We start from the raw sequence: 12,033 nt of genomic DNA on the forward strand, positions 1-12,033 counted from the left end.
CATAAACTTGCCATAAAAATCTAAATGAAGTTTTTTAACTGAGAATACTTTTCACAAGTGGTTGCTGCTTACTGGACTATGTATTTAACAACATGTAAATAATGAAGAAAGCATTCCATTGATGATGAAACACAAAATAGTGAAAAGTCAGGATCCATAGTTTCTTTACAGTAAATTCACAAATTATTGCTGAGAAAAAGTTATCAGTAGTGAAGAGCCACATGTGAAAATAAAATCTAAGAGTAACACCACCTTTGGAGTGTGGCACAGCTGTCAGAGATCTATGAGGGTTTTTCTGGAAGAGCTAGATGGGCCTTCTCCAGCTTCCCTTCATGCTTTTCCCCATAATTTTCATTTATTCCATTCTTGAGTTATTTTCTTTCCCTTGGCAGAATCAGAGAGGTCCCTCAAGGTGTCGCCTCTACTTCAATACCCACCAGAAACTTGCACAAAACCCCCAGAAGTGGAATGGTGTTCATTCTGGCCAGCACCCACTTCCAATGTCTCTGGAAACCAGCACTGTTTTCACATGTTTCTTGTCCAGTTGTGTTCTGTGTCTCTACGTCCTCTTGACTGTTGAAATTATCCTCTGCCCTCTGAATTTAATTAGTTTTTAAGATAGGACACAAGGGTATGAAGAAAGTCGAAGATGTGAACAATGGCAGCATAGAACACATGCTAATAAAGAACAGATTAAATATTCTACCTACAAAAATGTCTGAAAACTAAATAAGAAAGTTTTTTTTTTTTTTAAAAGCATAAAGCCACATGATTTACCAGTAATTTTCAGATTAGGAAGATATTTGAGTAAAAGCATGACAAATCATTTCTCTCGTGTGTGCTAAGCAGACAGGACTAGCTATCAAATTAGTAAAACCATCTATTTTTGAGGCAGTCAAATGGAATACATTTTAAGTTTTGCCTGAGAAATATTAAGGCAGGAATCCCCAAGATAAGTTAAATGTAATTCAGTGAAATCTGCATCAGCAAATTAAATATATTAAGGTAAAGAAATTAATACCTCAATAGATTCCTTTACCCAATTATAATTTGTTTCACATTTATTCAATGCATTTTTCATTATTCACATGTAATTATTGTGTGCTTACATGTATATATCATATGAAAGATGTTAAGATTTTAGCAAATTTCTACATTTTTGATAAAGCAAACAAACCATTTTGTTTTATATTGCAATGGGCATAAAAACTGGTTTTGCTAAGAACTAATGACCTTCGCACAATCAAAGAAAAGTATATAGAGAGAACTGTATTCACATCACTGATGCCACAGATGACAGTCTAAAGTGAGTGTCACTTATGACAGGGAGCGGCAAGTCATAAAACCTTTCTAGTAAAAATGTGGAGTAGTATTAGGTTTATTTTCATGCAAAGACTTTCAAATCATTTTAATAGCCATATTTGCATTAACAGCCTAAACACGACCAGGGATCGCCTTTAAAATTAGGTGCTGCAGAATGTGGAAAAATTCAGTCACAGTGTATATTGATACTAAATTTTAGTTTCATGTCAGCTGTTTTGCACCAGATATTTCCATTTCATTAGGAACCTTTTTCTGGTCCTCCTCCATATGTAAAGCCATACTCCTGTGAATTCTTTTGAACAAACTTCTAGGGAAAAGATAAGCTTATAACTAATACATTATAACTACTAATAATGCATCTAAAAATCAGGTACTCTTATTTGATATAAGCTTCTAGACATTAAGATGCAGTAAATTTTAAGCAAAACAGAAGCATAAGCGCTATATTTCACTGAAAAATCTGAAGGCCTCCCCAGTCCAGTGGTAAAATTTTGAGTATCAAGTCCAATCCATTAGTCAGGATTGGTCTTAAAAACACATTGGTCTTAAAAACCTTTGGAAAGGGAAGAAGATAAGAAAAGTTTTGAAGAAAAGTACACATGAAGTACAGTTGAAGAGAAGCATGTATGAGAAAAGTTAATTTTAAAAACATGGCAGCTCAAATGTTAGATTAAGAGCTGAGAAAATGTTAGTCAGATCATGTGACTTTGTCAAAGGGGCATTCAGAAGATAGTAATGTCTCCACAAGGTACTTATGTATCTTTTAATGCAATTTATCTCAATCTAGCAATTTCTGAAAATTCAAAAATTGGCACATTTTTCTGGCTTCCTACTGACCAAAGTATGTATAAGTATTCAGAAGCAACTGAATACTATAATAATTAATTTTTTTATCCATAAGTAGACATCATCTTTTCACTTGATACCTGCAAACACTGGCAGTATTGTATGCATTTGTTACGTCAGGAATTAAGAAAAGATTTTGATAAATCAGAAAAGTTTCAAAAAGAGCCATAAGAATAATTAAATGACTGTGAAACATTTTATAGTGAGACCAAAGAGATGTATCTATTTAGCACTGGAAGGTTAGTATATTTTCTGGAAAAAGATAGATACTGTTATAGAGGATTCTTTCAACGTACTAAAAATCTGAACAATACATAGTGAAACAAGACCAATGACTATGTATACATATGTATATATAGAAACCAACTTGGCAAAACCTTTCCAGAACTTCACTGGATGTGCAAGACTTCTGGCTGACAGCATAACTGTTTCAGAGGTAAATTATATTTATGAGCTAACATTCTGTATAAGTCCTAAAAAGACCAATGTTTTGAGTTAAACTAGAAAGCCGAAACAAATGCAGACACTGGAAAGCAATCATTGATTTAATGTCTTGTAACCTACTGCATCCCCCCCTCAGCATTCGGACCCATTCCTTTCAAGCTCCAAAGATGCAGGGTTTGCTCTCATTTCTGTCAGGCTACTGTAGATAGCTGAATCACACTTTGAGCTGCTAAAAAGAGAAAGCTGCCTTATCTCCGACGTTTCAGTTTTCCTTCTATGTGAGTCTTTGAACTGTCTTCAATAAATGTGCCCAAACCCTTTCCAAGTGACTTTTCTCTGTAAAGGGTCATCCTTAGAAGCATCTTTGCATCTCAATGTAAGAGTCTCTCTGTTCAATAGCTATTTATTTAAGGCTATACTTTGGACTTTTAGCTAAGGATGAATTTTAAAAGACAACAAAAATGGTGAAACTGTACACATGCCAAACTTAGCTTGGAAATGATACATACACAGAGCTCCCAGTTCTCAAACAGAATTCTGCATTTACGCAGAGCACTTCCCCAGTGTCTGCAGTGTGATCAGGTCGCTCGTCACTCTGTCTTGGTTAATTCCATCTGCCAAGTTCAATTCTGTCAGATCTCATTTCCTTTCCCCTCTTTTCCTTCTTCTTTTTCCCCTTTCTCTCCTTTCCCTTTCATTTTTTTCCCCCTTCTCCTTTAATATAATTTGAGTGTTACTGTGAGAAGCAATCTCAGGAGCTTTTAATCCTGCTTAGTATCACACAGCTCACAAAGATGTAGTTGAGTGCTTGGCATAATACACAATCATTAATCAACAGACTTATGAAAACAAAGTATAAGGGAGAATTAGATGGAGGAAGATGAAAACATGAAGAAAAATAGTAGAAATCAGGAAGGTATGACGAGACAATACTGAGGAGACAGATCAGGAAACTCATGGGAAATGTAAATAAAGTTATCATGAAACAACTGTACAGCTTCTAGTTTTGGCAATCAAATATTAGAAAACTCCATTCATAAGAAAGGACAACTTTATATTGAAGGCCATAGTAATTAGGAAGTCAGTGACTTTTCACTACACTGGATTATGAAGGTGAACTGTTAAAATTCCTGACTCTTATATGGTTTTTTCATTTCATATATTGTGGGGTTTAGGGTCTTTTCTGCCCCTTACAAAGACTAAAATTATTTATACAACTGTTGCCCCTCCAGCAAACCTTCCTCCTCACCAAAACACCATTGTAGTGACTGCTATCCTCCTAAAAAAGAAGCAAATTTAATTAAGTCCTTGCTTTGATTACTTAAATGGTTTTAATATAAACAAAAATCAACTTAATTCCATGCTTGTTTGCTTAAATAATCATTTATACTAAGCTGTGGTCATCAGAGCAGGTAATTCTGCCCCCCCCGAAACACTTATTGCATTTATTTTCTTTTATTCATAATACTACAGTAAGGAAAGAGGTTTTAGAACCACTTTGATTGGTAGTTCAAGACATAGAAGAGAACAGAAAAATCAGAAGAATGTAAGAGCAGCATTTTCACAAGGTAGTCTAGCTCATTAATGGCTTCTTGGCCTCTTCTTTTGAAATAAGAGCCTGTCACTTACTCACACCGTTCTGAGAAAAGGTACCAGTACAATTAATAGAATTGCTGCTGGGTCACTGTTTGTAAAGGTTTCTGATAGTCTGTTTGAACATGTGCCAAAAAGTCTCTATTTGAAGGGAACCAGAGTTATTTCTGCCGATCATTCAAAGAATTTTCACACAGAAGGTGAATTCTAAAATGCAACCAAGTGAAAAGAGATTAACGGTGCAGAAAAACTAAAATGTGGAAGGAATGCCTGCATAGAGGCTGATAAATGCTATCACCATTAGAAAGGCTATACTTTTTAAAACCAATTAAAGTAATAGTTTTGAAACTTAAGAATGACCTTTAATGCCTTTAATATATGAGCTGTATGACAAAGGAGGAAAGCGCTAGGTGCATTAGACTACTGGAGTTGGTTAAGCTCAATAGACTGAACATGCCAATGAAAGAGCATCCCATAAAAATTTCTGGAAAAGGGGAGAGGTTTAAACAACAAAATCTAAATCAACTCGAATCATGATGTTTCTAATGAATGAATAATGTAGCATGCTTTGCTTAAGCCAATGGAAAAAGGATAAAGTAAGGCACACTAAACAACAAAAGTTTGAAGACTATTAGCATGTAACATTTATGGGCAATGTATTTTGCCTCACAACATTTACAATACAGACATTAAAATAATAGGGCTATGGGAAATTTTTTAAAGTTCCCAAAATCATAGAATCATAGAATCATTTGGGTTGGAAAAGACCCTTAAGATCATCAAGTCCACTAAACCATGTCCTGAAGTGCCTTGTCTACACATTTTTTGAATACCTCCAGGGATGGTGACTCAACCACTTCCCTGGGCAGCCTGTTCCTCTCAGCCTCCTCTTCTCCAGGCTAAACAACCCCAGTTCCCTCAGTCGCTCCTCATAAGACTTGTGCTCCAGGCCCCTCACCAACTTGGTTGCCCTTCTCTGGACACGCTCCAGCACCTCAATGTCTTTCCTGTAGTGAGGGGTCCAAAACTGAACACAGTACTCAAGGTGCGGCCTCACCAGTGCCGAGTACAGGGGAACAACCACCTCCCTGCTCCTGCTGGCCACACTATTTCTGATGCAGGCCAGGATGCTGTTGGCCTTCTTGCCCACCTGGGCACACTGCTAGCTCATATTCAGCCGGCTGTCGACCAGCACCCCCAGGTCTTTTTCTGCCAGGCAGCTTTCCAGCCACTCTTCCCCAAGCCTGTAGCGCTGCATGGGGTTGTTGTGACCCAAGTGTAGGACCCGGCACTTGGTCTTGTTGAACTTCATACAATTGGCCTTGGCCCATCGATCCAGCCTGACCAGACCCCTCTGTAGAGCCTCCCTACCCTCAAGCAGAACAACACTCCCTCCCAACTTGGTGTCATCGGCAAATTTGCTGAGGGTGCACTCAATCCCCTCATCCAAATCATCAATAAAGATATTAAACAGAACTGGCCCCAATACTGAGCCCTGGGGAACACCACTTGTGACCTGCCACCAACTGGATTTAACTCCATTCACCACAACCCTCTGGGCTCATCCATCCAGCCAGTAAATGCTTCCTGCAGGTCACTCATTGTATGAAACCTTTTCATTTGGCCCAATGACAAAGGTGCATCTGTGCACCTTTTTAGTTCTGTGCTTCCTGCAGGATTAGTAGGTGCACTAAAACTGGGGGAGTCTCCGTGCTCAACCAATCACTTTGTTTTTTAAAATATATATGGAATATGAAGTATTTCTTTCTCAAGTAATACCACATTGATCAGACAGACCCTGAAAAGAAAAGCTTAGGTATTCTTATTTAGCTGTGTGTGAGTTTATATAGATAATAAAGAGGAGAATTAATTTTTCAGAAAGGGTGTACGTGGTACAGATACAATTGTACTAAGTCAATAAAGATTAAGAAGTACATTTACTGAGATGCTGACTACTTAATTTTGCTTTGAGCTTTATCACGCCAGAAGGGAAAAAGGGAGGACCACCACAGGCTTTATTCTCCTTCCATTTTCACTGGCAGCTATTTGGAGATAAGCAGTCCTGTTACTGAAGGCATCTTCCCAAGAGGCACTTGGCAGACAATGCATTGCCTGCTAATTGACTTCACACAACAGGAATTGCTAGTTTTATCCAACTGACTTCTGCAGCAATTGAGAAGTCAGAGCGAGCAGTATGACAAAACCCTCTCAGCAATACCCTGATGCTCGCCGGTAAATCCAACTGCACTGGAATGAAACAGCATTTCGGCAACTGGCTCTGCCTCCTCCTGCTCCCACCATCACAGAATGCCTGCTAGTTCCTCAACCACTTCAGCTTCCAATGCAAACTCATTCTCCTCAGTGGTTTAGGCTATTACACCAAACTCAGAGACAGGGAGGCTGCAGTGCAGTGCAAGCACATAGTCTCCTTGCCAGCTCTGCTACAGAAGCAGTAGCCATCAGCAGAGCTGACAACTCCTACTGTCTTAAAATGTCATCCCAAAACAGTTGTTCAGCAGAACTATCGAGGCAATGCAAAGTCATGACATCAGCATTAGACTCTAAACAGAAAGCCTTTTCTTTTACTTTTCCTGGAAGCGCTAACTCAGAGCTTCATCATGCAAAATCTTACTCAATTGAAACTGCCAATGTTTAATACTTAAGAAATTCAATATTCCATTTAAAGGGGTTTTTAGCCCATTATTTAGATACAGATTAATTTATCAACCCCCTAAAAAAAAAAAAGCATATAATTTTCAACATGGAATGTACACTTTAAACCTGCAGTTTAATGATATACACCAGAAGGACAGAGAATAACAACATTATTAACACCACTTAGATTTTAAGCAGCATTGTCCAGATGGACTGACAATGTAATGAATACAAAGTATTTTCATGCAGAAACAGATCAGACAACATTTTATCTAAAGGAAGTCTGTGTTGGGCAAAGAGGAAGAAATCAGTGCTTCATAGTGTACTGAGGAGTTGAATGAGGTCAAGCTTCCCACTGAGAGAAAGGATGGAAGAAATGGACAGAGAACATGGCAAAACATCACAAAGCCACGAGCATGTGTTGAAGGCAAACTTCACAAGAACCTCAAGAAAAAAAATAATGGGATTATGGGCCTTAAAAACCTAAATATTCTTATTAAGAGTAACCTGCTATACACATAAGAACAAAGAAATAAGAGGCAGAAATAGACGGAAAAATGAAATGTCACAAAAATAATTTGTCAAATTTTAAGCATCTCTATAAAGGAGAGCTGACAATAAAGTTTAGTATCAGCCTCACAGGAAAAGGTTATTCACATCACATGTAATAAAGCAAAGACAAAAGGCAGGAAAGATGTAAGCACCAGAGGTGTTTGTGGACCATGAAGTCAGCTGAAGCATAACATGACAAGTTGGTAGTACACAGCACCGGCTTCTGCAAATACAGCCTACAAACAGGTGACAACATTGTGGGGCAGAGAAACTTGTCCAGAGTAAGGGAATTTGAAAGTATTATGGATTTTTCAAATGTTCCTGACAATGAAGTATGTTTAGAAAATCAGATGACAATGTTCAGTTGAAAATGCAGAAAAAGATTGACAAATATGAAAAACTACTGAAAAGACTGGACAACATCTGACATGTGTAAAATAGAAGTATAATGCCAATTTTCTTGTGGTGTGTGTGCGAATCTGGTGATGGTGGTATTATAAAAATCAGTGAATTAATAATAATTTGGCTGTTAAAGCTTTTACATCCTTCAGAAAACAACAGGGAACCAGCTCATTTCTCTTTCCCTTTATCCCCAAGAACTGGAGAGGTCCTGCCAAAGCATGTACTTAAAATGGTGATTAAGATAATAAAGCCGTGTGTGTGTGAACTGTATAATGGTGGTGGAAATACAGTACTCACTATACCCTTCTGCCTTGCGTTCAGCAGTTCCTCACCTTTCTCAACGCTACTCTGACAGCATGGTCTCCTCTCTTCAAATGCTGTCTGCTACCATTTTGGCATACTGACAACATTATCACATAAGGAAAAAGTGAAAAACAAGATTATTTTATGGGATACAATCATTCTTTCTAATCTAATCTCAAGGGGTTGCTATAAGCAACAGTTGCAAAGTACTTCTTTAAAAATGAAGCTTTAAAACACTTTTTATTGTATGATAACAATATAGGAATGTCACAATCCTTCTGCATGTTGAAGTTGTTTAAAAGCAGAAAGGACTGAAGTCTTTCATAGATCAGCTTTAAAAAGTAACATACAACTGGATTCAATGCTCAGAAATGTTTGTGGATGGAATAAAAGGATTACATCTACGCAATTCTGGTTCCTGACAAAACTGTAAAAGCTAAGATAAAAGGCCTAGGACTCTTCATGGGTAGTTCAACGGAAAACATGGTGCAACGTGTACTGGCAGTTAAAGAAACCAAGCGAGTATTAGGTTGCAAAAGGCAAATGAAAGAAAACTAGAATTCCGTTAATATAAAGTGATGGTTCACTATGATCTGGAATATTGTATTCAACTCTGGTCACTGCAGGTCAAAAAATTTTGGAAAACAAAGAGTTCAGAGAAAAAGGAGGAGATTAATACATGGAAGGTTTTGGCATCCAAAAAGATTGAACAGACTTGGAACAGTTAGTTTAGAGAAGAGATGCATAAGGGTGGCATGCAAAATAGAAGGTGGCAGGACAAATTATGAACCTGAATGCATTTTCCCTCCCTCTACAAAGACAAAGGAAAATTAGTGCAATTTTAAAAGACTACATTTTAAACTGGGAGATTTTTAGCGCAACCACTTCCCCTCAAATTTATTGGCTTAAAATAACATGAAGATTAAGAACATAATAGGGTTTAAAGCAAATTGGATGTTTCAAAGAAAACCTTTCTTTCCTGAAAGTTTTCCTTTTCAAGTTTCAGAAAAAGAACCCCAACACACATTGGGAGCAAGGAAAATATTTGTCCTATTGGTGTTTTACTTCTGAAGCTGTATATTGCTGTTTCCAAAACATTCTTCAGCTGATACAGGCTACTGGCCAGGGTGGAGTGCTGGTTTGATCCAGTCTTGTAGAATTCCCTCACTTCATTACCGGTAAAACCTTTTTTACTCTATAAACCACTCATTCTCCAACCTCTTTTCTCTCTCCCATTCTCTTCAATGCTAAGATGGTAAATATAACTGCCACCCATGACAATCATAAAAGAACTATCACCAATTATTCTCCTCACATTAAAGCAACCAGTATAGTGTAAAGCTTTCCCCATACAATCATTGAAATATACTTATTTGTCAAAATTCCAACTCCTCTTCAACTTATTGACAAGGAAGCAGTAAAGATCATGTGATTGTCACCAAATACTCACGAGATGCTCTACTCTAATTCTTCCATTCAGTTTATCCCTCAGTTTCAGAGCCTTTCATGGGTCTTACTTTATTTCTTTCTTTTCCTGTACATTTCTCTCCTTAGCTTCCACTCGACTGGAAAGTTTTGTTCTCACTGTACGGTAAGCGCAGCCTACCACTGGCCCAAATCATATCTCACTCCTTCTGTCTGCTTTACTCAAAATCTAAGTCAATCACTGAGGTTCAGTTTTCTCATCACACTGGCATTCACTGGTATGTATCTGCTTAATATAAAATAATTACTAAAGTTTGGCTTTCTAATGTTCTATCTCTTCTGGCACCAGCTTTTGAATAAATGTATGTTCATGTCTTATGGCATGAATGGTGTTATTTAACTGTGCAAAATACTGTGATCTGCATTTTATTTAGCCAGCACTTACAAACTAGATACAATACAGAGAGATAACAGATAGTTTACGCTGTATCACTATAAACACTATAGCACAGTATAGTATATACACCGTACATATTTATTTGAGCACACACATACATATTTACCTACATCAATGGGTTATGGATCTCGGATTGTGAAAAGGCCTCACTCCGGGATTTGAACACTGCCTAGCCTAGCAGGAAACATTGAGCCTCAGTTTGCAATCTGTTAAATGCTTAGCCAAATGCTGAAGGTGGTGTTATGCGGTTGCTTTTACTCTCCAGGCCAATAAACAGCTGAAGATCATACCAGTCCATGCTTAAAACTCACCAGCATTTCTTACACAGAAAGTATAGTGAACAGATTAGTGGAAAGCACCTTTGCATTCTGTAAATTCCTATTTGCTTTTACCTTATGCTCATTTCTTTTAACAGTGGATTCAGAGTCAACTAGTAGCTCCCATATCCTGTCATTTCTTTGGGAGTGATGGTACTTAAAATAAAGATTCAGGAACACCCTTGCAATCTCTAGTACTGAATTTCTCAAGGAAGTATAGATGTTAACAGCACATACCCCCACTAACCTATGTAGGTCTAGAAGACAGTGATGAAAAAGTCAGTTGTCCAGTGTCTGTAATCACCATTCAGTGATTAGCTTCAGTGGCTAGCAGCAGAAATACAGTGGGGAATGTTTGAGACATATTCCCTACTTCTTTCTTGCAATATTTTTCCTCCTTCTCTACGCACACAGCTGAACATATGCAAGTAAAAAAGCCAGTATACAATGCATTAAATAATGAAAACAGTCTGCGCAGCCTTCTCAGGCACTGTGCACGGATTTTCTGAAGTAGTCACTTTATTTGCAAGCAAAGGAATTTTTCTGAGGGGGGTGAAAGGTAGAAGAAGTGTTTGTATTATATAGCTGAATGACTGAATTGGGTCAGGTAGGGTCAGCCATGTCAGTCTTAACAGCAGTAATAATGAACTGACAGATGTGATTATTATTCACATCCTAAAAAGAAACCACAGTAGTTCCAATTCTGTGGAGTTCAAAAACACAGGTCAGATATCAACAAGCCATGAGATTGCCTTAAAATTGTTAAATTCTACTTTATTTTTTAAAATCTCATTGTGGAGGCCTGTTTTTAAACTTTCAAGAAGATCTTATGTACAACAGGACGTATGTTCAAGAGACCTCTTCCCTTTCACTTCAGGCAGCTGTTCCCCTCACCTCCCTTATCTGAAATTCTTAACATCATCTTATATCATCAAGGTGCTTACAAGCTTTTTATTCTGAATACTCTCTCCAACTCACTTCTAGCCAGACCATCCTTTCCAGACTGCTGGCACAGCTACTTTCCCACTATTTCCCTAAAGGGAACTCCCAGCTTCCCTTCCAGAACCTGCCTTCGCCATCCCCAGTGTAGAAAGATGCTCATGTTGCTGAGACCCTGCCCATCTTGTCAGCAAGCTCACCTTTTGCTTTTGCTCTTCCCCTGCACAGAAGATAATGTAGCAGTAACTTTCCTTCTAGGCCCACACAACTTCTCAGCCACATCGCTCTTGAAGCCTGCAGGCCCTATAGCACCTGTGCTACAACTCTGCTCTACGGTCAGGACATGCTTGTACTTTTTGTAAATGTTTCTGCTATATATGGCCTGTCACACAACCTTATCAGCATACATGCTGTTCTATCCACAGGTACATGGTATTCACACGACAACCATACCACAGATTCCATTCAGCCACCTTACTTTTGCCTTTGCAGATTACCCTCCAAGGATATTGCTTTAGCAGAATATTTATTATGGGTGGTATAGGTTGCTGATTTGTCATGCAAAGATATGCTTCTCTAATAGGGGGTCTGATGAATTAAGTGACTGAAGGCAACTGTCATGGTTTAACCCCTGTAGGCAGCTCAGCCCCACGCAGCCGCTCACTCACTCCCCACACAGTGGGATGGGGGAAAGAATCAGAAGAGTAAAAGTGAGAAAACTCCTGGGCTGAAATAAAGTCAGTTTAATAGGTAAAGCAAAAGCCATGCACGCAAGCA

General features: G+C 38.2%; 1 protein-coding gene across 17 annotated transcripts in view; it reads right to left on the reverse strand.

Moving 5' to 3' along the window:
• Positions 1–12,033, reverse strand: part of SLIT2 (slit guidance ligand 2) — a 274,697-nt gene that overhangs the window by 82,891 nt on the left and 179,773 nt on the right. The window lies entirely within an intron of this gene.

This window comes from Harpia harpyja, chromosome 2 (genome assembly GCF_026419915.1).
Source record: "Harpia harpyja isolate bHarHar1 chromosome 2, bHarHar1 primary haplotype, whole genome shotgun sequence".
In the NCBI taxonomy this organism is placed as follows: domain Eukaryota; kingdom Metazoa; phylum Chordata; class Aves; order Accipitriformes; family Accipitridae; genus Harpia; species Harpia harpyja.